A 24,967-nucleotide genomic window follows, 5' to 3' on the forward strand; every position below is an offset into this window, starting at 1 on the left:
ATCGCTTCTCGGCCTTTTGGCTAAGATCAAGTGTAGTATCTGTTCTTATCAGTTTAATATCTGATACGTCCCCTATCTGGGGACCATATATTAAATGGATTTTTGAGAACGGGGGCCGATTTCGAAGCTTGCTTCCGTCGCCCTATGCATTGACCCGATATGGCAGTATCTTCGGGTACAGTGCACCACCCCCTTACAGGGTTAAAAAGAAAGATTCCTACTTTCATTGCTACCTGCTTGCTGGCTAGCCAGCTAGCCAGCCCTGTGGGCCTTGCTGCTGCTGCAGCCAAAAAACAAAAGGTGGTGCTGCTGCTGCTTCTGCTGCTTCTGCTTCTGCTTGTGTCTGGCCCATGTTGGAGCGTCCAGGCACAGGACTTCTGCTGCTGCTGACTAAATGGCCTCCTTAATTGGATCATTTGAGTAGCCAGCACACCTGTGCAGGTAGGGCATGACATGATAGGCAGCTGCCTTGATAGCGGGTGGGTGCTGAATGTTCCTAATTGACAAAATAAGATTAATGCTTATGAAGAAATATAAAATCTCATCCCTTCCCCAATATCGCGCCACACCCCTACCCCTTAATTCCCTGGTTGAACGTGATGGACATATGTCTTTTTTCGACCGTACTAACTATGTAACTATGTAACATAACATGGGGGGGGGGGGGGGGGTCTCCTGGCTGTTCACACAGGTGTGTCATTGCTGTACATTGACCATGCATTGCTTCTGTGGTATTGCAAAGGCAAAGACAAATGCTTCCAGCCATCCATTGCACTAATGGATTGGTCATCAGCTGGCTGTCTATGTCCCGCATCAATATAGACCAAAGTACAGAGGGTTAGGCTATGCTATTGTGCACCTACCTGATGCATCAGAAGGTGCGAGGCCCTTGCTAAATTCTGTGCACAGACTTTGAGATCTATGCTTTAGACTGTATCTAAACCTGCTCCAACATGGACTGACATTCTGGCCTACTTTCAGCCGATGCGACTTGTCTGTCGCTGAACAGTCGCTTTTTATGTATTCAGCACCTATGTATAATGTTGTAAAAATGCTCTAGAAGCTAAAGTCGCAGAAATGTCACACATATTTGGCCTGCAACTTTCTGTGCGACAAATTCAGACAGGAAAAATCAGTATAAATCCTTAGAAAATTATCCCCCAGTGTCTCCATCTGCTGGCGGTATTGAATAAGCATTGCTGCACTGATGGGGTATGCATTAGACGAAAAAAAAGAAGAAAAAGAAGAATAATACGCCCAGAAAAGAGGCGAAAAGGAGAAAAACGTAAAAAAACGTGAAAAAAAAGTAAGAGGAAGAGAAGGGAAAAAAAGGTGGAAATGGGTTTAAAAGTGATTTCGGCGGAGAAATATATATATATATATATATATATATATATATATATATATATGCGCACACACACACATAGATATAAACGTATTCTCCGTTGAGATATTGCAGCCGCTGCTGTGTCCAGGCCCAGGAGCCTTAGCACTGTGCTGTGATGTCACTCAATACCACTGACATCACTAGGTGTAAACAACATCTCTCCTTTGCTGTGTATGTGACTATGGAGCTGTTTGGTGATGTCGTCTATTACGGCCTTCATAGAAGCAACAGGAGATTGTTGCATCCATCTTGAACCCTCAGAACTACAGTGCTATGATGTCACTCACTTCCACAGGCCTTGCAGAGTGTAAACAACAACAACCCAGCTTTGTTGTGTATGTAACCAAAGGGATTTGTGATGTCACCTAGAACCTTCACAGCAGCGACAGCTTTATGAGGAGCATCAGCACTGCTCTGCCTGAGCAGAACCATCACCGCCATAGGTTGTCAAATAACCCGGATTTAACCCACACAGGTAAGTCCAATGGGGTGCAGGCATGTCCTCTATGCTTACAGCTTCCCGTGGGTGTTGGTTTGATACCGTTTGGGGACAGCCAAGGAGGCATCTGCAGGCAACAAAGGTAGGTGTGTGCTTGTGTGTGTGTTTCCTATGCAGATCCTAAGCCCAGTGTCACATGCAAGTAGGAGGAGTAAGAAGGGTTCCTGGCAAATCCGGGTTATGGATTGCATTTAAAAAGGCCCCGTGGGAGTGCAATGGGCCCCTGTCTTGCTGCTTAGCAATAATGGTATGGGTTTAGGTTCTGCTGTGTGTACTGGTGGTTGACTGCCCCCCAGCCCAGAGTGTGCATGGAAAATTGTCTGGCAGCCTCCCTGACAGCAAGCAGTGATAGTGCCCATGAAGGGGACCTTGTTGGGCCCGCCCCTTTCACGGTTATCGCTTCTCGGCCTTTTGGCTAAGATCAAGTGTAGTATCTGTTCTTATCAGTTTAATATCTGATACGTCCCCTATCTGGGGACCATATATTAAATGGATTTTTGAGAACGGGGGCCGATTTCGAAGCTTGCTTCCGTCGCCCTATGCATTGACCCGATATGGCAGTATCTTCGGGTACAGTGCACCACCCCCTTACAGGGTTAAAAAGAAAGATTCCTACTTTCATTGCTACCTGCTTGCTGGCTAGCCAGCTAGCCAGCCCTGTGGGCCTTGCTGCTGCTGCAGCCAAAAAACAAAAGGTGGTGCTGCTGCTGCTTCTGCTGCTTCTGCTTCTGCTTGTGTCTGGCCCCTGTTGGAGCGTCCAGGCACAGGACTTCTGCTGCTGCTGACTAAATGGCCTCCTTAATTGGATCATTTGAGTAGCCAGCACACCTGTGCAGGTAGGGCATGACATGATAGGCAGCTGCCTTGATAGCGGGTGGGTGCTGAATGTTCCTAATTGACAAAATAAGATTAATGCTTATGAAGAAATATAAAATCTCATCCCTTCCCCAATATCGCGCCACACCCCTACCCCTTAATTCCCTGGTTGAACGTGATGGACATATGTCTTTTTTCGACCGTACTAACTATGTAACTATGTAACATAACATGGGGGGGGGTCTCCTGGCTGTTCACACAGGTGTGTCATTGCTGTACATTGACCATGCATTGCTTCTGTGGTATTGCAAAGGCAAAGACAAATGCTTCCAGCCATCCATTGCACTAATGGATTGGTCATCAGCTGGCTGTCTATGTCCCGCATCAATATAGACCAAAGTACAGAGGGTTAGGCTATGCTATTGTGCACCTACCTGATGCATCAGAAGGTGCGAGGCCCTTGCTAAATTCTGTGCACAGACTTTGAGATCTATGCTTTAGACTGTATCTAAACCTGCTCCAACATGGACTGACATTCTGGCCTACTTTCAGCCGATGCGACTTGTCTGTCGCTGAACAGTCGCTTTTTATGTATTCAGCACCTATGTATAATGTTGTAAAAATGCTCTAGAAGCTAAAGTCGCAGAAATGTCACACATATTTGGCCTGCAACTTTCTGTGCGACAAATTCAGACAGGAAAAATCAGTATAAATCCTTAGAAAATTATCCCCCAGTGTCTCCATCTGCTGGCGGTATTGAATAAGCATTGCTGCACTGATGGGGTATGCATTAGACGAAAAAAAAGAAGAAAAAGAAGAATAATACGCCCAGAAAAGAGGCGAAAAGGAGAAAAACGTAAAAAAACGTGAAAAAAAAGTAAGAGGAAGAGAAGGGAAAAAAAGGTGGAAATGGGTTTAAAAGTGATTTCGGCGGAGAAATATATATATATATATATATATATATATATATATATATATATATATATATATATATATGCGCACACACACACATAGATATAAACGTATTCTCCGTTGAGATATTGCAGCCGCTGCTGTGTCCAGGCCCAGGAGCCTTAGCACTGTGCTGTGATGTCACTCAATACCACTGACATCACTAGGTGTAAACAACATCTCTCCTTTGCTGTGTATGTGACTATGGAGCTGTTTGGTGATGTCGTCTATTACGGCCTTCATAGAAGCAACAGGAGATTGTTGCATCCATCTTGAACCCTCAGAACTACAGTGCTATGATGTCACTCACTTCCACAGGCCTTGCAGAGTGTAAACAACAACAACCCAGCTTTGTTGTGTATGTAACCAAAGGGATTTGTGATGTCACCTAGAACCTTCACAGCAGCGACAGCTTTATGAGGAGCATCAGCACTGCTCTGCCTGAGCAGAACCATCACCGCCATAGGTTGTCAAATAACCCGGATTTAACCCACACAGGTAAGTCCAATGGGGTGCAGGCATGTCCTCTATGCTTACAGCTTCCCGTGGGTGTTGGTTTGATACCGTTTGGGGACAGCCAAGGAGGCATCTGCAGGCAACAAAGGTAGGTGTGTGCTTGTGTGTGTGTTTCCTATGCAGATCCTAAGCCCAGTGTCACATGCAAGTAGGAGGAGTAAGAAGGGTTCCTGGCAAATCCGGGTTATGGATTGCATTTAAAAAGGCCCCGTGGGAGTGCAATGGGCCCCTGTCTTGCTGCTTAGCAATAATGGTATGGGTTTAGGTTCTGCTGTGTGTACTGGTGGTTGACTGCCCCCCAGCCTAGAGTGTGCATGGAAAATTGTCTGGCAGCCTCCCTGACAGCAAGCAGTGATAGTGCCCATGAAGGGGACCTTGTTGGGCCCGCCCCTTTCACGGTTATCGCTTCTCGGCCTTTTGGCTAAGATCAAGTGTAGTATCTGTTCTTATCAGTTTAATATCTGATACGTCCCCTATCTGGGGACCATATATTAAATGGATTTTTGAGAACGGGGGCCGATTTCGAAGCTTGCTTCCGTCGCCCTATGCATTGACCCGATATGGCAGTATCTTCGGGTACAGTGCACCACCCCCTTACAGGGTTAAAAAGAAAGATTCCTACTTTCATTGCTACCTGCTTGCTGGCTAGCCAGCTAGCCAGCCCTGTGGGCCTTGCTGCTGCTGCAGCCAAAAAACAAAAGGTGGTGCTGCTGCTGCTTCTGCTGCTTCTGCTTCTGCTTGTGTCTGGCCCCTGTTGGAGCGTCCAGGCACAGGACTTCTGCTGCTGCTGACTAAATGGCCTCCTTAATTGGATCATTTGAGTAGCCAGCACACCTGTGCAGGTAGGGCATGACATGATAGGCAGCTGCCTTGATAGCGGGTGGGTGCTGAATGTTCCTAATTGACAAAATAAGATTAATGCTTATGAAGAAATATAAAATCTCATCCCTTCCCCTATATCGCGCCACACCCCTACCCCTTAATTCCCTGGTTGAACGTGATGGACATATGTCTTTTTTCGACCGTACTAACTATGTAACTATGTAACATAACATGGGGGGGGGGGGGGGGTCTCCTGGCTGTTCACACAGGTGTGTCATTGCTGTACATTGACCATGCATTGCTTCTGTGGTATTGCAAAGGCAAAGACAAATGCTTCCAGCCATCCATTGCACTAATGGATTGGTCATCAGCTGGCTGTCTATGTCCCGCATCAATATAGACCAAAGTACAGAGGGTTAGGCTATGCTATTGTGCACCTACCTGATGCATCAGAAGGTGCGAGGCCCTTGCTAAATTCTGTGCACAGACTTTGAGATCTATGCTTTAGACTGTATCTAAACCTGCTCCAACATGGACTGACATTCTGGCCTACTTTCAGCCGATGCGACTTGTCTGTCGCTGAACAGTCGCTTTTTATGTATTCAGCACCTATGTATAATGTTGTAAAAATGCTCTAGAAGCTAAAGTCGCAGAAATGTCACACATATTTGGCCTGCAACTTTCTGTGCGACAAATTCAGACAGGAAAAATCAGTATAAATCCTTAGAAAATTATCCCCCAGTGTCTCCATCTGCTGGCGGTATTGAATAAGCATTGCTGCACTGATGGGGTATGCATTAGACGAAAAAAAAGAAGAAAAAGAAGAATAATACGCCCAGAAAAGAGGCGAAAAGGAGAAAAACGTAAAAAAACGTGAAAAAAAAGTAAGAGGAAGAGAAGGGAAAAAAAGGTGGAAATGGGTTTAAAAGTGATTTCGGCGGAGAAATATATATATATATATATATATATATATATATATATATATATATATGCGCACACACACACATAGATATAAACGTATTCTCCGTTGAGATATTGCAGCCGCTGCTGTGTCCAGGCCCAGGAGCCTTAGCACTGTGCTGTGATGTCACTCAATACCACTGACATCACTAGGTGTAAACAACATCTCTCCTTTGCTGTGTATGTGACTATGGAGCTGTTTGGTGATGTCGTCTATTACGGCCTTCATAGAAGCAACAGGAGATTGTTGCATCCATCTTGAACCCTCAGAACTACAGTGCTATGATGTCACTCACTTCCACAGGCCTTGCAGAGTGTAAACAACAACAACCCAGCTTTGTTGTGTATGTAACCAAAGGGATTTGTGATGTCACCTAGAACCTTCACAGCAGCGACAGCTTTATGAGGAGCATCAGCACTGCTCTGCCTGAGCAGAACCATCACCGCCATAGGTTGTCAAATAACCCGGATTTAACCCACACAGGTAAGTCCAATGGGGTGCAGGCATGTCCTCTATGCTTACAGCTTCCCGTGGGTGTTGGTTTGATACCGTTTGGGGACAGCCAAGGAGGCATCTGCAGGCAACAAAGGTAGGTGTGTGCTTGTGTGTGTGTTTCCTATGCAGATCCTAAGCCCAGTGTCACATGCAAGTAGGAGGAGTAAGAAGGGTTCCTGGCAAATCCGGGTTATGGATTGCATTTAAAAAGGCCCCGTGGGAGTGCAATGGGCCCCTGTCTTGCTGCTTAGCAATAATGGTATGGGTTTAGGTTCTGCTGTGTGTACTGGTGGTTGACTGCCCCCCAGCCCAGAGTGTGCATGGAAAATTGTCTGGCAGCCTCCCTGACAGCAAGCAGTGATAGTGCCCATGAAGGGGACCTTGTTGGGCCCGCCCCTTTCACGGTTATCGCTTCTCGGCCTTTTGGCTAAGATCAAGTGTAGTATCTGTTCTTATCAGTTTAATATCTGATACGTCCCCTATCTGGGGACCATATATTAAATGGATTTTTGAGAACGGGGGCCGATTTCGAAGCTTGCTTCCGTCGCCCTATGCATTGACCCGATATGGCAGTATCTTCGGGTACAGTGCACCACCCCCTTACAGGGTTAAAAAGAAAGATTCCTACTTTCATTGCTACCTGCTTGCTGGCTAGCCAGCTAGCCAGCCCTGTGGGCCTTGCTGCTGCTGCAGCCAAAAAACAAAAGGTGGTGCTGCTGCTGCTTCTGCTGCTTCTGCTTCTGCTTGTGTCTGGCCCCTGTTGGAGCGTCCAGGCACAGGACTTCTGCTGCTGCTGACTAAATGGCCTCCTTAATTGGATCATTTGAGTAGCCAGCACACCTGTGCAGGTAGGGCATGACATGATAGGCAGCTGCCTTGATAGCGGGTGGGTGCTGAATGTTCCTAATTGACAAAATAAGATTAATGCTTATGAAGAAATATAAAATCTCATCCCTTCCCCAATATCGCGCCACACCCCTACCCCTTAATTCCCTGGTTGAACGTGATGGACATATGTCTTTTTTCGACCGTACTAACTATGTAACTATGTAACATAACATGGGGGGGGTCTCCTGGCTGTTCACACAGGTGTGTCATTGCTGTACATTGACCATGCATTGCTTCTGTGGTATTGCAAAGGCAAAGACAAATGCTTCCAGCCATCCATTGCACTAATGGATTGGTCATCAGCTGGCTGTCTATGTCCCGCATCAATATAGACCAAAGTACAGAGGGTTAGGCTATGCTATTGTGCACCTACCTGATGCATCAGAAGGTGCGAGGCCCTTGCTAAATTCTGTGCACAGACTTTGAGATCTATGCTTTAGACTGTATCTAAACCTGCTCCAACATGGACTGACATTCTGGCCTACTTTCAGCCGATGCGACTTGTCTGTCGCTGAACAGTCGCTTTTTATGTATTCAGCACCTATGTATAATGTTGTAAAAATGCTCTAGAAGCTAAAGTCGCAGAAATGTCACACATATTTGGCCTGCAACTTTCTGTGCGACAAATTCAGACAGGAAAAATCAGTATAAATCCTTAGAAAATTATCCCCCAGTGTCTCCATCTGCTGGCGGTATTGAATAAGCATTGCTGCACTGATGGGGTATGCATTAGACGAAAAAAAAGAAGAAAAAGAAGAATAATACGCCCAGAAAAGAGGCGAAAAGGAGAAAAACGTAAAAAAACGTGAAAAAAAAGTAAGAGGAAGAGAAGGGAAAAAAAGGTGGAAATGGGTTTAAAAGTGATTTCGGCGGAGAAATATATATATATATATATATATATATATATATATATATATATATATATATATATGCGCACACACACACATAGATATAAACGTATTCTCCGTTGAGATATTGCAGCCGCTGCTGTGTCCAGGCCCAGGAGCCTTAGCACTGTGCTGTGATGTCACTCAATACCACTGACATCACTAGGTGTAAACAACATCTCTCCTTTGCTGTGTATGTGACTATGGAGCTGTTTGGTGATGTCGTCTATTATGGCCTTCATAGAAGCAACAGGAGATTGTTGCATCCATCTTGAACCCTCAGAACTACAGTGCTATGATGTCACTCACTTCCACAGGCCTTGCAGAGTGTAAACAACAACAACCCAGCTTTATTGTGTATGTAACCAAAGGGATTTGTGATGTCACCTAGAACCTTCACAGCAGCGACAGCTTTATGAGGAGCATCAGCACTGATCTGCCTGAGCAGAACCATCACCGCCATAGGTTGTCAAATAACCCGGATTTAACCCACACAGGTAAGTCCAATGGGGTGCAGGCATGTCCTCTATGCTTACAGCTTCCCGTGGGTGTTGGTTTGATACCGTTTGGGGACAGCCAAGGAGGCATCTGCAGGCAACAAAGGTAGGTGTGTGCTTGTGTGTGTGTTTCCTATGCAGATCCTAAGCCCAGTGTCACATGCAAGTAGGAGGAGTAAGAAGGGTTCCTGGCAAATCCGGGTTATGGATTGCATTTAAAAAGGCCCCGTGGGAGTGCAATGGGCCCCTGTCTTGCTGCTTAGCAATAATGGTATGGGTTTAGGTTCTGCTGTGTGTACTGGTGGTTGACTGCCCCCCAGCCCAGAGTGTGCATGGAAAATTGTCTGGCAGCCTCCCTGACAGCAAGCAGTGATAGTGCCCATGAAGGGGACCTTGTTGGGCCCGCCCCTTTCACGGTTATCGCTTCTCGGCCTTTTGGCTAAGATCAAGTGTAGTATCTGTTCTTATCAGTTTAATATCTGATACGTCCCCTATCTGGGGACCATATATTAAATGGATTTTTGAGAACGGGGGCCGATTTCGAAGCTTGCTTCCGTCGCCCTATGCATTGACCCGATATGGCAGTATCTTCGGGTACAGTGCACCACCCCCTTACAGGGTTAAAAAGAAAGATTCCTACTTTCATTGCTACCTGCTTGCTGGCTAGCCAGCTAGCCAGCCCTGTGGGCCTTGCTGCTGCTGCAGCCAAAAAACAAAAGGTGGTGCTGCTGCTGCTTCTGCTGCTTCTGCTTCTGCTTGTGTCTGGCCCCTGTTGGAGCGTCCAGGCACAGGACTTCTGCTGCTGCTGACTAAATGGCCTCCTTAATTGGATCATTTGAGTAGCCAGCACACCTGTGCAGGTAGGGCATGACATGATAGGCAGCTGCCTTGATAGCGGGTGGGTGCTGAATGTTCCTAATTGACAAAATAAGATTAATGCTTATGAAGAAATATAAAATCTCATCCCTTCCCCAATATCGCGCCACACCCCTACCCCTTAATTCCCTGGTTGAACGTGATGGACATATGTCTTTTTTCGACCGTACTAACTATGTAACTATGTAACATAACATGGGGGGTCTCCTGGCTGTTCACACAGGTGTGTCATTGCTGTACATTGACCATGCATTGCTTCTGTGGTATTGCAAAGGCAAAGACAAATGCTTCCAGCCATCCATTGCACTAATGGATTGGTCATCAGCTGGCTGTCTATGTCCCGCATCAATATAGACCAAAGTACAGAGGGTTAGGCTATGCTATTGTGCACCTACCTGATGCATCAGAAGGTGCGAGGCCCTTGCTAAATTCTGTGCACAGACTTTGAGATCTATGCTTTAGACTGTATCTAAACCTGCTCCAACATGGACTGACATTCTGGCCTACTTTCAGCCGATGCGACTTGTCTGTCGCTGAACAGTCGCTTTTTATGTATTCAGCACCTATGTATAATGTTGTAAAAATGCTCTAGAAGCTAAAGTCGCAGAAATGTCACACATATTTGGCCTGCAACTTTCTGTGCGACAAATTCAGACAGGAAAAATCAGTATAAATCCTTAGAAAATTATCCCCCAGTGTCTCCATCTGCTGGCGGTATTGAATAAGCATTGCTGCACTGATGGGGTATGCATTAGACGAAAAAAAAGAAGAAAAAGAAGAATAATACGCCCAGAAAAGAGGCGAAAAGGAGAAAAACGTAAAAAAACGTGAAAAAAAAGTAAGAGGAAGAGAAGGGAAAAAAAGGTGGAAATGGGTTTAAAAGTGATTTCGGCGGAGAATATATATATATATATATATATATATATATATATATATATATATATATGCGCACACACACACATAGATATAAACGTATTCTCCGTTGAGATATTGCAGCCGCTGCTGTGTCCAGGCCCAGGAGCCTTAGCACTGTGCTGTGATGTCACTCAATACCACTGACATCACTAGGTGTAAACAACATCTCTCCTTTGCTGTGTATGTGACTATGGAGCTGTTTGGTGATGTCGTCTATTACGGCCTTCATAGAAGCAACAGGAGATTGTTGCATCCATCTTGAACCCTCAGAACTACAGTGCTATGATGTCACTCACTTCCACAGGCCTTGCAGAGTGTAAACAACAACAACCCAGCTTTGTTGTGTATGTAACCAAAGGGATTTGTGATGTCACCTAGAACCTTCACAGCAGCGACAGCTTTATGAGGAGCATCAGCACTGCTCTGCCTGAGCAGAACCATCACCGCCATAGGTTGTCAAATAACCCGGATTTAACCCACACAGGTAAGTCCAATGGGGTGCAGGCATGTCCTCTATGCTTACAGCTTCCCGTGGGTGTTGGTTTGATACCGTTTGGGGACAGCCAAGGAGGCATCTGCAGGCAACAAAGGTAGGTGTGTGCTTGTGTGTGTGTTTCCTATGCAGATCCTAAGCCCAGTGTCACATGCAAGTAGGAGGAGTAAGAAGGGTTCCTGGCAAATCCGGGTTATGGATTGCATTTAAAAAGGCCCCGTGGGAGTGCAATGGGCCCCTGTCTTGCTGCTTAGCAATAATGGTATGGGTTTAGGTTCTGCTGTGTGTACTGGTGGTTGACTGCCCCCCAGCCCAGAGTGTGCATGGAAAATTGTCTGGCAGCCTCCCTGACAGCAAGCAGTGATAGTGCCCATGAAGGGGACCTTGTTGGGCCCGCCCCTTTCACGGTTATCGCTTCTCGGCCTTTTGGCTAAGATCAAGTGTAGTATCTGTTCTTATCAGTTTAATATCTGATACGTCCCCTATCTGGGGACCATATATTAAATGGATTTTTGAGAACGGGGGCCGATTTCGAAGCTTGCTTCCGTCGCCCTATGCATTGACCCGATATGGCAGTATCTTCGGGTACAGTGCACCACCCCCTTACAGGGTTAAAAAGAAAGATTCCTACTTTCATTGCTACCTGCTTGCTGGCTAGCCAGCTAGCCAGCCCTGTGGGCCTTGCTGCTGCTGCTGCTGCAGCCAAAAAACAAAAGGTGGTGCTGCTGCTGCTTCTGCTTCTGCTTGTGTCTGGCCGCTGTTGGAGCGTCCAGGCACAGGACTTCTGCTGCTGCTGACTAAATGGCCTCCTTAATTGGATCATTTGAGTAGCCAGCACACCTGTGCAGGTAGGGCATGACATGATAGGCAGCTGCCTTGATAGCGGGTGGGTGCTGAATGTTCCTAATTGACAAAATAAGATTAATGCTTATGAAGAAATATAAAATCTCATCCCTTCCCCAATATCGCGCCACACCCCTACCCCTTAATTCCCTGGTTGAACTTGATGGACATATGTCTTTTTTCGACCGTACTAACTATGTAACTATGTAACATAACATGGGGGGAGGGGGGGTCTCCTGGCTGTTCACACAGGTGTGTCATTGCTGTACATTGACCATGCATTGCTTCTGTGGTATTGCAAAGGCAAAGACAAATGCTTCCAGCCATCCATTGCACTAATGGATTGGTCATCAGCTGGCTGTCTATGTCCCGCATCAATATAGACCAAAGTACAGAGGGTTAGGCTATGCTATTGTGCACCTACCTGATGCATCAGAAGGTGCGAGGCCCTTGCTAAATTCTGTGCACAGACTTTGATATCTATGCTTTAGACTGTATCTAAACCTGCTCCAACATGGACTGACATTCTGGCCTACTTTCAGCCGATGCGACTTGTCTGTCGCTGAACAGTCGCTTTTTATGTATTCAGCACCTATGTATAATGTTGTAAAAATGCTCTAGAAGCTAAAGTCGCAGAAATGTCACACATATTTGGCCTGCAACTTTCTGTGCGACAAATTCAGACAGGAAAAATCAGTATAAATCCTTAGAAAATTATCCCCCAGTGTCTCCATCTGCTGGCGGTATTGAATAAGCATTGCTGCACTGATGGGGTATGCATTAGACGAAAAAAAAGAAGAAAAAGAAGAATAATACGCCCAGAAAAGAGGCGAAAAGGAGAAAAACGTAAAAAAACGTGAAAAAAAAGTAAGAGGAAGAGAAGGGAAAAAAAGGTGGAAATGGGTTTAAAAGTGATTTCGGCGGAGAAATATATATATATATATATATATATATATATATATATATATATATATACGCGCACACACACACATATATATAAACGTATTCTCCGTTGAGATATTGCAGCCGCTGCTGTGTCCAGGCCCAGGAGCCTTAGCACTGTGCTGTGATGTCACTCAATACCACTGACATCACTAGGTGTAAACAACATCTCTCCTTTGCTGTGTATGTGACTATGGAGCTGTTTGGTGATGTCGTCTATTACGGCCTTCATAGAAGCAACAGGAGATTGTTGCATCCATCTAGAACCCTGAGAACTACAGTGCTATGATGTCACTCACTTCCACAGGCCTTGCAGAGTGTAAACAACAACAACCCAGCTTTGTTGTGTATGTAACCATAGGGATTTGTGATGTCACCTAGAACCTTCACAGCAGCGACAGCTTTATGAGGAGCATCAGCACTGCTCTGCCTGAGCAGAACCATCACCGCCATAGGTTGTCAAATAACCCGGATTTAACCCACACAGGTAAGTCCAATGGGGTGCAGGCATGTCCTCTATGCTTACAGCTTCCCGTGGGTGTTGGTTTGATACCGTTTGGGGACAGCCAAGGAGGCATCTGCAGGCAACAAAGGTAGGTGTGTGCTTGTGTGTGTGTTTCCTATGCAGATCCTAAGCCCAGTGTCACATGCAAGTAGGAGGAGTAAGAAGGGTTCCTGGCAAATCCGGGTTATGGATTGCATTTAAAAAGGCCCCGTGGGAGTGCAATGGGCCCCTGTCTTGCTGCTTAGCAATAATGGTATGGGTTTAGGTTCTGCTGTGTGTACTGGTGGTTGACTGCCCCCCAGCCCAGAGTGTGCATGGAAAATTGTCTGGCAGCCTCCCTGACAGCAAGCAGTGATAGTGCCCATGAAGGGGACCTTGTTGGGCCCGCCCCTTTCACGGTTATCGCTTCTCGGCCTTTTGGCTAAGATCAAGTGTAGTATCTGTTCTTATCAGTTTAATATCTGATACGTCCCCTATCTGGGGACCATATATTAAATGGATTTTTGAGAACGGGGGCCGATTTCGAAGCTTGCTTCCGTCGCCCTATGCATTGACCCGATATGGCAGTATCTTCGGGTACAGTGCACCACCCCCTTACAGGGTTAAAAAGAAAGATTCCTACTTTCATTGCTACCTGCTTGCTGGCTAGCCAGCTAGCCAGCCCTGTGGGCCTTGCTGCTGCTGCTGCTGCAGCCAAAAAACAAAAGGTGGTGCTGCTGCTGCTTCTGCTTCTGCTTGTGTCTGGCCGCTGTTGGAGCGTCCAGGCACAGGACTTCTGCTGCTGCTGACTAAATGGCCTCCTTAATTGGATCATTTGAGTAGCCAGCACACCTGTGCAGGTAGGGCATGACATGATAGGCAGCTGCCTTGATAGCGGGTGGGTGCTGAATGTTCCTAATTGACAAAATAAGATTAATGCTTATGAAGAAATATAAAATCTCATCCCTTCCCCAATATCGCGCCACACCCCTACCCCTTAATTCCCTGGTTGAACTTGATGGACATATGTCTTTTTTCGACCGTACTAACTATGTAACTATGTAACATAACATGGGGGGGGGGGGGGTTCTCCTGGCTGTTCACACAGGTGTGTCATTGCTGTACATTGACCATGCATTGCTTCTGTGGTATTGCAAAGGCAAAGACAAATGCTTCCAGCCATCCATTGCACTAATGGATTGGTCATCAGCTGGCTGTCTATGTCCCGCATCAATATAGACCAAAGTACAGAGGGTTAGGCTATGCTATTGTGCACCTACCTGATGCATCAGAAGGTGCGAGGCCCTTGCTAAATTCTGTGCACAGACTTTGAGATCTATGCTTTAGACTGTATCTAAACCTGCTCCAACATGGACTGACATTCTGGCCTACTTTCAGCCGATGCGACTTGTCTGTCGCTGAACAGTCGCTTTTTATGTATTCAGCACCTATGTATAATGTTGTAAAAATGCTCTAGAAGCTAAAGTCGCAGAAATGTCACACATATTTGGCCTGCAACTTTCTGTGCGACAAATTCAGACAGGAAAAATCAGTATAAATCCTTAGAAAATTATCCCCCAGTGTCTCCATCTGCTGGCGGTATTGAATAAGCATTGCTGCACTGATGGGGTATGCATTAGACGAAAAAAAAGAAGAAAAAGAAGAATAATACGCCCAGAAAAGAGGCGAAAAGGAGAAAAACGTAAAAAAACGTGAAAAAAAAGTAAGAGGAAGAGAAGGGAAAAAAAGGTGGAAATGGGTTTAAAAGTGATTTCGGCGGAGAAATATATATATATATATATATATATATATATATATATATATATATATATATACGCGCACACACACACATATATATAAACGTATTCTCCGTTGAGATATTGCAGCCGCTGCTGTGTCCAGGCCCAGGAGCCTTAGCACTGTGCTGTGATGTCACTCAATACCACTGACATCACTAGGTGTAAACAACATCTCTCCTTTGCTGTGTATGTGACTATGGAGCTGTTTGGTGATGTCGTCTATTACGGCCTTCATAGAAGCAACAGGAGATTGTTGCATCCATCTAGAACCCTGAGAACTACAGTGCTATGATGTCACTCACTTCCACAGGCCTTGCAGAGTGTAAACAACAACAACCCAGCTTTGTTGTGTATGTAACCATAGGGATTTGTGATGTCACCTAGAACCTTCACAGCAGCGACAGCTTTATGAGGAGCATCAGCACTGCTCTGCCTGAGCAGAACCATCACCGCCATAGGTTGTCAAATAACCCGGATTTAACCCACACAGGTAAGTCCAATGGGGTGCAGGCATGTCCTCTATGCTTACAGCTTCCCGTGGGTGTTGGTTTGATACCGTTTGGGGACAGCCAAGGAGGCATCTGCAGGCAACAAAGGTAGGTGTGTGCTTGTGTGTGTGTTTCCTATGCAGATCCTAAGCCCAGTGTCACATGCAAGTAGGAGGAGTAAGAGGTTCCTGGCAAATCCGGGTTATGGATTGCATTTAAAAAGGCCCCGTGGGAGTGCAATGGGCCCCTGTCTTGCTGCTTAGCAATAATGGTATGGGTTTAGGTTCTGCTGTGTGTACTGGTGGTTGACTGCCCCCCAGCCCAGAGTGTGCATGGAAAATTGTCTGGCAGCCTCCCTGACAGCAAGCAGTGATAGTGCCCATGAAGGGGACCTTGTTGGGCCCGCCCCTTTCACGGTTATCGCTTCTCGGCCTTTTGGCTAAGATCAAGTGTAGTATCTGTTCTTATCAGTTTAATATCTGATACGTCCCCTATCTGGGGACCATATATTAAATGGATTTTTGAGAACGGGGGCCGATTTCGAAGCTTGCTTCCGTCGCCCTATGCATTGACCCGATATGGCAGTATCTTCGGGTACAGTGCACCACCCCCTTACAGGGTTAAAAAGAAAGATTCCTACTTTCATTGCTACCTGCTTGCTGGCTAGCCAGCTAGCCAGCCCTGTGGGCCTTGCTGCTGCTGCTGCTGCAGCCAAAAAACAAAAGGTGGTGCTGCTGCTGCTTCTGCTTCTGCTTGTGTCTGGCCGCTGTTGGAGCGTCCAGGCACAGGACTTCTGCTGCTGCTGACTAAATGGCCTCCTTAATTGGATCATTTGAGTAGCCAGCACACCTGTGCAGGTAGGGCATGACATGATAGGCAGCTGCCTTGATAGCGGGTGGGTGCTGAATGTTCCTAATTGACAAAATAAGATTAATGCTTATGAAGAAATATAAAATCTCATCCCTTCCCCAATATCGCGCCACACCCCTACCCCTTAATTCCCTGGTTGAACTTGATGGACATATGTCTTTTTTCGACCGTACTAACTATGTAACTATGTAACATAACATGGGGGGGGGGGGGGTCTCCTGGCTGTTCACACAGGTGTGTCATTGCTGTACATTGACCATGCATTGCTTCTGTGGTATTGCAAAGGCAAAGACAAATGCTTCCAGCCATCCATTGCACTAATGGATTGGTCATCAGCTGGCTGTCTATGTCCCGCATCAATATAGACCAAAGTACAGAGGGTTAGGCTATGCTATTGTGCACCTACCTGATGCATCAGAAGGTGCGAGGCCCTTGCTAAATTCTGTGCACAGACTTTGAGATCTATGCTTTAGACTGTATCTAAACCTGCTCCAACATGGACTGACATTCTGGCCTACTTTCAGCCGATGCGACTTGTCTGTCGCTGAACAGTCGCTTTTTATGTATTCAGCACCTATGTATAATGTTGTAAAAATGCTCTAGAAGCTAAAGTCGCAGAAATGTCACAAATATTTGGCCTGCAACTTTCTGTGCGACAAATTCAGACAGGAAAAATCAGTATAAATCCTTAGAAAATTATCCCCCAGTGTCTCCATCTGCTGGCGGTATTGAATAAGCATTGCTGCACTGATGGGGTATGCATTAGACGAAAAAAAAGAAGAAAAAGAAGAATAATACGCCCAGAAAAGAGGCGAAAAGGAGAAAAACGTAAAAAAACGTGAAAAAAAAGTAAGAGGAAGAGAAGGGAAAAAAAGGTGGAAATGGGTTTAAAAGTGATTTCGGCGGAGAAATATATATATATATATATATATATATATATATATATATATATATATATATATATATATATACGCGCACACACACACATATATATAAACGTATTCTCCGTTGAGATATTGCAGCCGCTGCTGTGTCCAGGCCCAGGAGCCTTAGCACTGTGCTGTGATGTCACTCAATACCACTGACATCACTAGGTGTAAACAACATCTCTCCTTTGCTGTGTATGTGACTATGGAGCTGTTTGGTGATGTCGTCTATTACGGCCTTCATAGAAGCAACAGGAGATTGTTGCATCCATCTAGAACCCTGAGAACTACAGTGCTATGATGTCACTCACTTCCACAGGCCTTGCAGAGTGTAAACAACAACAACCCAGCTTTGTTGTGTATGTAACCATAGGGATTTGTGATGTCACCTAGAACCTTCACAGCAGCGACAGCTTTATGAGGAGCATCAGCACTGCTCTGCCTGAGCAGAACCATCACCGCCATAGGTTGTCAAATAACCCGGATTTAACCCACACAGGTAAGTCCAATGGGGTGCAGGCATGTCCTCTATGCTTACAGCTTCCCGTGGGTGTTGGTTTGATACCGTTTGGGGACAGCCAAGGAGGCATCTGCAGGCAACAAAGGTAGGTGTGTGCTTGTGTGTGTGTTTCCTATGCAGATCCTAAGCCCAGTGTCACATGCAAGTAGGAGGAGTAAGAAGGGTTCCTGGCAAATCCGGGTTATGGATTGCATTTAAAAAGGCCCCGTGGGAGTGCAATGGGCCCCTGTCTTGCTGCTTAGCAATAATGGTATGGGTTTAGGTTCTGCTGTGTGTACTGGTGGTTGACTGCCCCCCAGCCCAGAGTGTGCATGGAAAATTGTCTGGCAGCCTCCCTGACAGCAAGCAGTGATAGTGCCCATGAAGGGGACCTTGTTGGGCCCGCCCCTTTCACGGTTATCGCTTCTCGGCCTTTTGGCTAAGATCAAGTGTAGTATCTGTTCTTATCAGTTTAATATCTGATACGTCCCCTATCTGGGGACCATATATTAAATGGATTTTTGAGAACGGGGGCCGATTTCGAAGCTTGCTTCCGTCGCCCTATGCATTGACCCGATATGGCAGTATCTTCGGGTACAGTGCACCACCCCCTTACAGGGTTAAAAAGAAAGATTCCTACTTTCATTGCTACCTGCTTGCTGGCTAGCCAGCTAGCCAGCCCTGTGGGCCTTGCTGCTGCTGCTGCTGCAGCCAAAAAACAAAAGGTGGTGCTGCTGCTGCTTCTGCTTCTGCTTGTGTCTGGCCGCTGTTGGAGCGTCCAGGCACAGGACTTCTGCTGCTGCTGACTAAATGGCCTCCTTAATTGGATCATTTGAGTAGCCAGCACACCTGTGCAGGTAGGGCATGACATGATAGGCAGCTGCCTTGATAGCGGGTGGGTGCTGAATGTTCCTAATTGACAAAATAAGATTAATGCTTATGAAGAAATATAAAATCTCATCCCTTCCCCAATATCGCGCCACACCCCTACCCCTTAATTCCCTGGTTGAACTTGATGGACATATGTCTTTTTTCGACCGTACTAACTATGTAACTATGTAACATAACATGGGGGGGGGGGGTCTCCTGGCTGTTCACACAGGTGTGTCATTGCTGTACATTGACCATGCATTGCTTCTGTGGTATTGCAAAGGCAAAGACAAATGCTTCCAGCCATCCATTGCACTAATGGATTGGTCATCAGCTGGCTGTCTATGTCCCGCATCAATATAGACCAAAGTACAGAGGGTTAGGCTATGCTATTGTGCACCTACCTGATGCATCAGAAGGTGCGAGGCCCTTGCTAAATTCTGTGCACAGACTTTGATATCTATGCTTTAGACTGTATCTAAACCTGCTCCAACATGGACTGACATTCTGGCCTACTTTCAGCCGATGCGACTTGTCTGTCGCTGAACAGTCGCTTTTTATGTATTCAGCACCTATGTATAATGTTGTAAAAATGCTCTAGAAGCTAAAGTCGCAGAAATGTCACACATATTTGGCCTGCAACTTTCTGTGCGACAAATTCAGACAGGAAAAATCAGTATAAATCCTTAGAAAATTATCCCCCAGTGTCTCCATCTGCTGGCGGTATTGAATAAGCATTGCTGCACTGATGGGGTATGCATTAGACGAAAAAAAAGAAGAAAAAGAAGAATAATACGCCCAGAAAAGAGGCGAAAAGGAGAAAAACGTAAAAAAACGTGAAAAAAAAGTAAGAGGAAGAGAAGGGAAAAAAAGGTGGAAATGGGTTTAAAAGTGATTTCGGCGGAGAATATATATATATATATATATATATATATATATATATATATATATATATACGCGCACACACACACATATATATAAACGTATTCTCCGTTGAGATATTGCAGCCGCTGCTGTGTCCAGGCCCAGGAGCCTTAGCACTGTGCTGTGATGTCACTCAATACCACTGACATCACTAGGTGTAAACAACATCTCTCCTTTGCTGTGTATGTGACTATGGAGCTGTTTGGTGATGTCGTCTATTACGGCCTTCATAGAAGCAACAGGAGATTGTTGCATCCATCTAGAACCCTGAGAACTACAGTGCTATGATGTCACTCACTTCCACAGGCCTTGCAGAGTGTAAACAACAACAACCCAGCTTTGTTGTGTATGTAACCATAGGGATTTGTGATGTCACCTAGAACCTTCACAGCAGCGACAGCTTTATGAGGAGCATCAGCACTGCTCTGCCTGAGCAGAACCATCACCGCCATAGGTTGTCAAATAACCCGGATTTAACCCACACAGGTAAGTCCAATGGGGTGCAGGCATGTCCTCTATGCTTACAGCTTCCCGTGGGTGTTGGTTTGATACCGTTTGGGGACAGCCAAGGAGGCATCTGCAGGCAACAAAGGTAGGTGTGTGCTTGTGTGTGTGTTTCCTATGCAGATCCTAAGCCCAGTGTCACATGCAAGTAGGAGGAGTAAGAAGGGTTCCTGGCAAATCCGGGTTATGAATTGCATTTAAAAAGGCCCCGTGGGAGTGCAATGGGCCCCTGTCTTGCTGCTTAGCAATAATGGTATGGGTTTAGGTTCTGCTGTGTGTACTGGTGGTTGACTGCCCCCCAGCCCAGAGTGTGCATGGAAAATTGTCTGGCAGCCTCCCTGACAGCAAGCAGTGATAGTGCCCATGAAGGGGACCTTGTTGGGCCCGCCCCTTTCACGGTTATCGCTTCTCGGCCTTTTGGCTAAGATCAAGTGTAGTATTTGCTTGCTTGGTCTGGCTGGAAGGTGCCCGGGGTACCCGCTCCTTTTCCCTGGGGGATCGTTCCATCTTTTGGTGGGACTAAACCCCCTTGCTGACATCAGGGTAGCGGCTTAGTCCCCGGGCAACGAGGAGCGATCACCACCTACCTGCTTGCAGTAGGGGAGGTGTTTTGTTCTGCGATGGAGGAGGCTGGCAAGACAGAAGATCCTGCTGTAGGTGTTCCTAGCTACGCCAGACTATGAAATGGAGTTCGTGTTACTCTTTTGGACCCTGAGAAGAAGGAGAGAGGCTTATTTTTCGTAGTGGAAGAGATTTTGTTCAAGCTCTTTGAGCTGAAGAAGGAACAGATATTATCCATGCTGGAATTTCCAAGAAGTGGTATCTATGACGTGGTTCTGGTTTCGGAGGAGGACTGTGGTATGTTCTGCAATAAAGCACTGCTGTGGAAGTCGCACCCTGTGTTGGGAGGGGTAGAGATTACTTCCCATTTTCCGACGCAGGAAAGACTTCTAACTGTAAGGATGTACAGTCCGTATATCCCAGAAGAGGAGATTGTTTTGTTCCTTTCCAGATTCTGTGAGGAGGTGAAGCCAAAAGGCAAGATATATAATCAATTCGGTCTTTGGACGACGAAGTGGAAATTTCAAGTAAAGTTTCAGAAAGGACCTGATGGTAGGCTAATGTATCCGCCTGGTCGTTTTAAGATTGGTACAGTTAATGGGGACCTGTTCTTTTCTGGCATGGACGACTTTTGTCGAAAGTGTAAGAAGTACGGGCATAGGAAAGATTTCTGCGACATCTTGTGGTGCTATAAATGTCAAGGAGAAGGCCATGAACCAGAAGCATGTAAAGAAAAGAAAAAATGTCACCTATGTGGTGATGAGGGGCATCTGGTAGGCACGTGTCCTAAGAGGAAGAAGAAGAAGAAGAAGGAGGGTATGAAAAGAAATAGAGAGGAGGAAATTGAGGTGAGTGAAGAACCGGAAGGGGAAGAAGCTCCAACTAGAAAAGTGGTGGAGGAGAAGAAAAGGAAAGAAAATGAAGAAGATGAATTTATACCGGTAAGGTATGGAGGCTCTCTTGATGTTGTTTTCGAGAGTGTGACAAATAAAGAGAAAAAGGCCTTTGACAAGGATTTGGGTAGTCTAAAAGAAAGATTGGGATACAAAATCAATGAAGCAAGGGATAAAGTTTATCGTTCGTTTCACGCAGATGTGGATAGATTTGTGGAAACATACAAAGTTCCGGTGTGGCTGGCGGTTCCAGCTAAAAGTGAGATGCAGAGAGGTGCAATAACTTGTGGTTTCCTAGAGTTCTTGATGGTTTTTGCATGGAGAAGAGGAATGACCTTTTGGTAATTCTCTTTGGTGAAATATTGCATGGTTAGTTTTGGTTAAATATTTTTTTATGTTTTAAATATGGTTTCTTTTATTGTTAAAAAAGATAAAGAAATAAAGAAAAACGGGTTTTCCTGATGATGAACAAAAAAATCAAGCTCAAATAAGAACTTAGAGCTCTGATGGAGTTCTGAGGGTTAACTTAAAAAAAAAAAATCTGTTCTTATCAGTTTAATATCTGATACGTCCCCTATCTGGGGACCATATATTAAATGGATTTTTGAGAACGGGGGCCGATTTCGAAGCTTGCTTCCGTCGCCCTATGCATTGACCCGATATGGCAGTATCTTCGGGTACAGTGCACCACCCCCTTACAGGGTTAAAAAGAAAGATTCCTACTTTCATTGCTACCTGCTTGCTGGCTAGCCAGCTAGCCAGCCCTGTGGGCCTTGCTGCTGCTGCTGCTGCAGCCAAAAAACAAAAGGTGGTGCTGCTGCTGCTTCTGCTTCTGCTTGTGTCTGGCCGCTGTTGGAGCGTCCAGGCACAGGACTTCTGCTGCTGCTGACTAAATGGCCTCCTTAATTGGATCATTTGAGTAGCCAGCACACCTGTGCAGGTAGGGCATGACATGATAGGCAGCTGCCTTGATAGCGGGTGGGTGCTGAATGTTCCTAATTGACAAAATAAGATTAATGCTTATGAAGAAATATAAAATCTCATCCCTTCCCCAATATCGCGCCACACCCCTACCCCTTAATTCCCTGGTTGAACTTGATGGACATATGTCTTTTTTCGACCGTACTAACTATGTAACTATGTAACATAACATGGGGGGGGGGGGGTCTCCTGGCTGTTCACACAGGTGTGTCATTGCTGTACATTGACCATGCATTGCTTCTGTGGTATTGCAAAGGCAAAGACAAATGCTTCCAGCCATCCATTGCACTAATGGATTGGTCATCAGCTGGCTGTCTATGTCCCGCATCAATATAGACCAAAGTACAGAGGGTTAGGCTATGCTATTGTGCACCTACCTGATGCATCAGAAGGTGCGAGGCCCTTGCTAAATTCTGTGCACAGACTTTGAGATCTATGCTTTAGACTGTATCTAAACCTGCTCCAACATGGACTGACATTCTGGCCTACTTTCAGCCGATGCGACTTGTCTGTCGCTGAACAGTCGCTTTTTATGTATTCAGCACCTATGTATAATGTTGTAAAAATGCTCTAGAAGCTAAAGTCGCAGAAATGTCACACATATTTGGCCTGCAACTTTCTGTGCGACAAATTCAGACAGGAAAAATCAGTATAAATCCTTAGAAAATTATCCCCCAGTGTCTCCATCTGCTGGCGGTATTGAATAAGCATTGCTGCACTGATGGGGTATGCATTAGACGAAAAAAAAGAAGAAAAAGAAGAATAATACGCCCAGAAAAGAGGCAAAAAGGAGAAAAACGTAAAAAAACGTGAAAAAAAAGTAAGAGGAAGAGAAGGGAAAAAAAGGTGGAAATGGGTTTAAAAGTGATTTCGGCGGAGAAATATATATATATATATATATATATATATATATATATATATATACGCGCACACACACACATATATATAAACGTATTCTCCGTTGAGATATTGCAGCCGCTGCTGTGTCCAGGCCCAGGAGCCTTAGCACTGTGCTGTGATGTCACTCAATACCACTGACATCACTAGGTGTAAACAACATCTCTCCTTTGCTGTGTATGTGACTATGGAGCTGTTTGGTGATGTCGTCTATTACGGCCTTCATAGAAGCAACAGGAGATTGTTGCATCCATCTAGAACCCTGAGAACTACAGTGCTATGATGTCACTCACTTCCACAGGCCTTGCAGAGTGTAAACAACAACAACCCAGCTTTGTTGTGTATGTAACCAAAGGGATTTGTGATGTCACCTAGAACCTTCACAGCAGCGACAGCTTTATGAGGAGCATCAGCACTGCTCTGCCTGAGCAGAACCATCACCGCCATAGGTTGTCAAATAACCCGGATTTAACCCACACAGGTAAGTCCAATGGGGTGCAGGCATGTCCTCTATGCTTACAGCTTCCCGTGGGTGTTGGTTTGATACCGTTTGGGGACAGCCAAGGAGGCATCTGCAGGCAACAAAGGTAGGTGTGTGCTTGTGTGTGTGTTTCCTATGCAGATCCTAAGCCCAGTGTCACATGCAAGTAGGAGGAGTAAGAAGGGTTCCTGGCAAATCCGGGTTATGGATTGCATTTAAAAAGGCCCCGTGGGAGTGCAATGGGCCCCTGTCTTGCTGCTTAGCAATAATGGTATGGGTTTAGGTTCTGCTGTGTGTACTGGTGGTTGACTGCCCCCCAGCCCAGAGTGTGCATGGAAAATTGTCTGGCAGCCTCCCTGACAGCAAGCAGTGATAGTGCCCATGAAGGGGACCTTGTTGGGCCCGCCCCTTTCACGGTTATCGCTTCTCGGCCTTTTGGCTAAGATCAAGTGTAGTATCTGTTCTTATCAGTTTAATATCTGATACGTCCCCTATCTGGGGACCATATATTAAATGGATTTTTGAGAACGGGGGCCGATTTCGAAGCTTGCTTCCGTCGCCCTATGCATTGACCCGATATGGCAGTATCTTCGGGTACAGTGCACCACCCCCTTACAGGGTTAAAAAGAAAGATTCCTACTTTCATTGCTACCTGCTTGCTGGCTAGCCAGCTAGCCAGCCCTGTGGGCCTTGCTGCTGCTGCTGCTGCAGCCAAAAAACAAAAGGTGGTGCTGCTGCTGCTTCTGCTTCTGCTTGTGTCTGGCCGCTGTTGGAGCGTCCAGGCACAGGACTTCTGCTGCTGCTGACTAAATGGCCTCCTTAATTGGATCATTTGAGTAGCCAGCACACCTGTGCAGGTAGGGCATGACATGATAGGCAGCTGCCTTGATAGCGGGTGGGTGCTGAATGTTCCTAATTGACAAAATAAGATTAATGCTTATGAAGAAATATAAAATCTCATCCCTTCCCCAATATCGCGCCACACCCCTACCCCTTAATTCC

The 24,967-nt window shown here is 45.8% G+C and overlaps 11 non-coding genes across 11 annotated transcripts; all 11 read left to right on the forward strand.

Annotated features, from left to right (window-relative positions):
• On the forward strand, positions 1-191 carry LOC130304864 (U2 spliceosomal RNA). Its single transcript, XR_008854576.1, has one exon. It is a non-coding gene; the product is annotated as a U2 spliceosomal RNA (small nuclear RNA).
• Positions 192-2,281: 2,090 nt separating this feature from the next.
• Positions 2,282-2,472, forward strand: LOC130304865 (U2 spliceosomal RNA). Its single transcript, XR_008854577.1, has one exon. It is a non-coding gene; the product is annotated as a U2 spliceosomal RNA (small nuclear RNA).
• Positions 2,473-4,570: 2,098 nt separating this feature from the next.
• On the forward strand, positions 4,571-4,761 carry LOC130304866 (U2 spliceosomal RNA). Its single transcript, XR_008854578.1, has one exon. It is a non-coding gene; the product is annotated as a U2 spliceosomal RNA (small nuclear RNA).
• A 2,093-nt stretch (positions 4,762-6,854) lies between these two features.
• On the forward strand, positions 6,855-7,045 carry LOC130304868 (U2 spliceosomal RNA). Its single transcript, XR_008854579.1, has one exon. It is a non-coding gene; the product is annotated as a U2 spliceosomal RNA (small nuclear RNA).
• Positions 7,046-9,138: 2,093 nt separating this feature from the next.
• Positions 9,139-9,329, forward strand: LOC130304869 (U2 spliceosomal RNA). Its single transcript, XR_008854580.1, has one exon. It is a non-coding gene; the product is annotated as a U2 spliceosomal RNA (small nuclear RNA).
• Positions 9,330-11,413: 2,084 nt separating this feature from the next.
• LOC130304870 (U2 spliceosomal RNA) lies at positions 11,414-11,604 on the forward strand. The gene has a single exon (XR_008854581.1). It is a non-coding gene; the product is annotated as a U2 spliceosomal RNA (small nuclear RNA).
• Positions 11,605-13,694: 2,090 nt separating this feature from the next.
• On the forward strand, positions 13,695-13,885 carry LOC130304871 (U2 spliceosomal RNA). Its single transcript, XR_008854582.1, has one exon. It is a non-coding gene; the product is annotated as a U2 spliceosomal RNA (small nuclear RNA).
• Positions 13,886-15,978: 2,093 nt separating this feature from the next.
• LOC130304872 (U2 spliceosomal RNA) lies at positions 15,979-16,169 on the forward strand. Its single transcript, XR_008854583.1, has one exon. It is a non-coding gene; the product is annotated as a U2 spliceosomal RNA (small nuclear RNA).
• Positions 16,170-18,273: 2,104 nt separating this feature from the next.
• LOC130304873 (U2 spliceosomal RNA) lies at positions 18,274-18,464 on the forward strand. Its single transcript, XR_008854585.1, has one exon. It is a non-coding gene; the product is annotated as a U2 spliceosomal RNA (small nuclear RNA).
• A 3,648-nt stretch (positions 18,465-22,112) lies between these two features.
• On the forward strand, positions 22,113-22,299 carry LOC130304906 (U2 spliceosomal RNA). Its single transcript, XR_008854614.1, has one exon. It is a non-coding gene; the product is annotated as a U2 spliceosomal RNA (small nuclear RNA).
• Positions 22,300-24,384: 2,085 nt separating this feature from the next.
• Positions 24,385-24,575, forward strand: LOC130304875 (U2 spliceosomal RNA). Its single transcript, XR_008854587.1, has one exon. It is a non-coding gene; the product is annotated as a U2 spliceosomal RNA (small nuclear RNA).
• Positions 24,576-24,967: the final 392 nt, after the last annotated feature.

Source organism: Hyla sarda, unplaced genomic scaffold (assembly GCF_029499605.1).
Source record: "Hyla sarda isolate aHylSar1 unplaced genomic scaffold, aHylSar1.hap1 scaffold_1298, whole genome shotgun sequence".
Classification (NCBI taxonomy): domain Eukaryota; kingdom Metazoa; phylum Chordata; class Amphibia; order Anura; family Hylidae; genus Hyla; species Hyla sarda.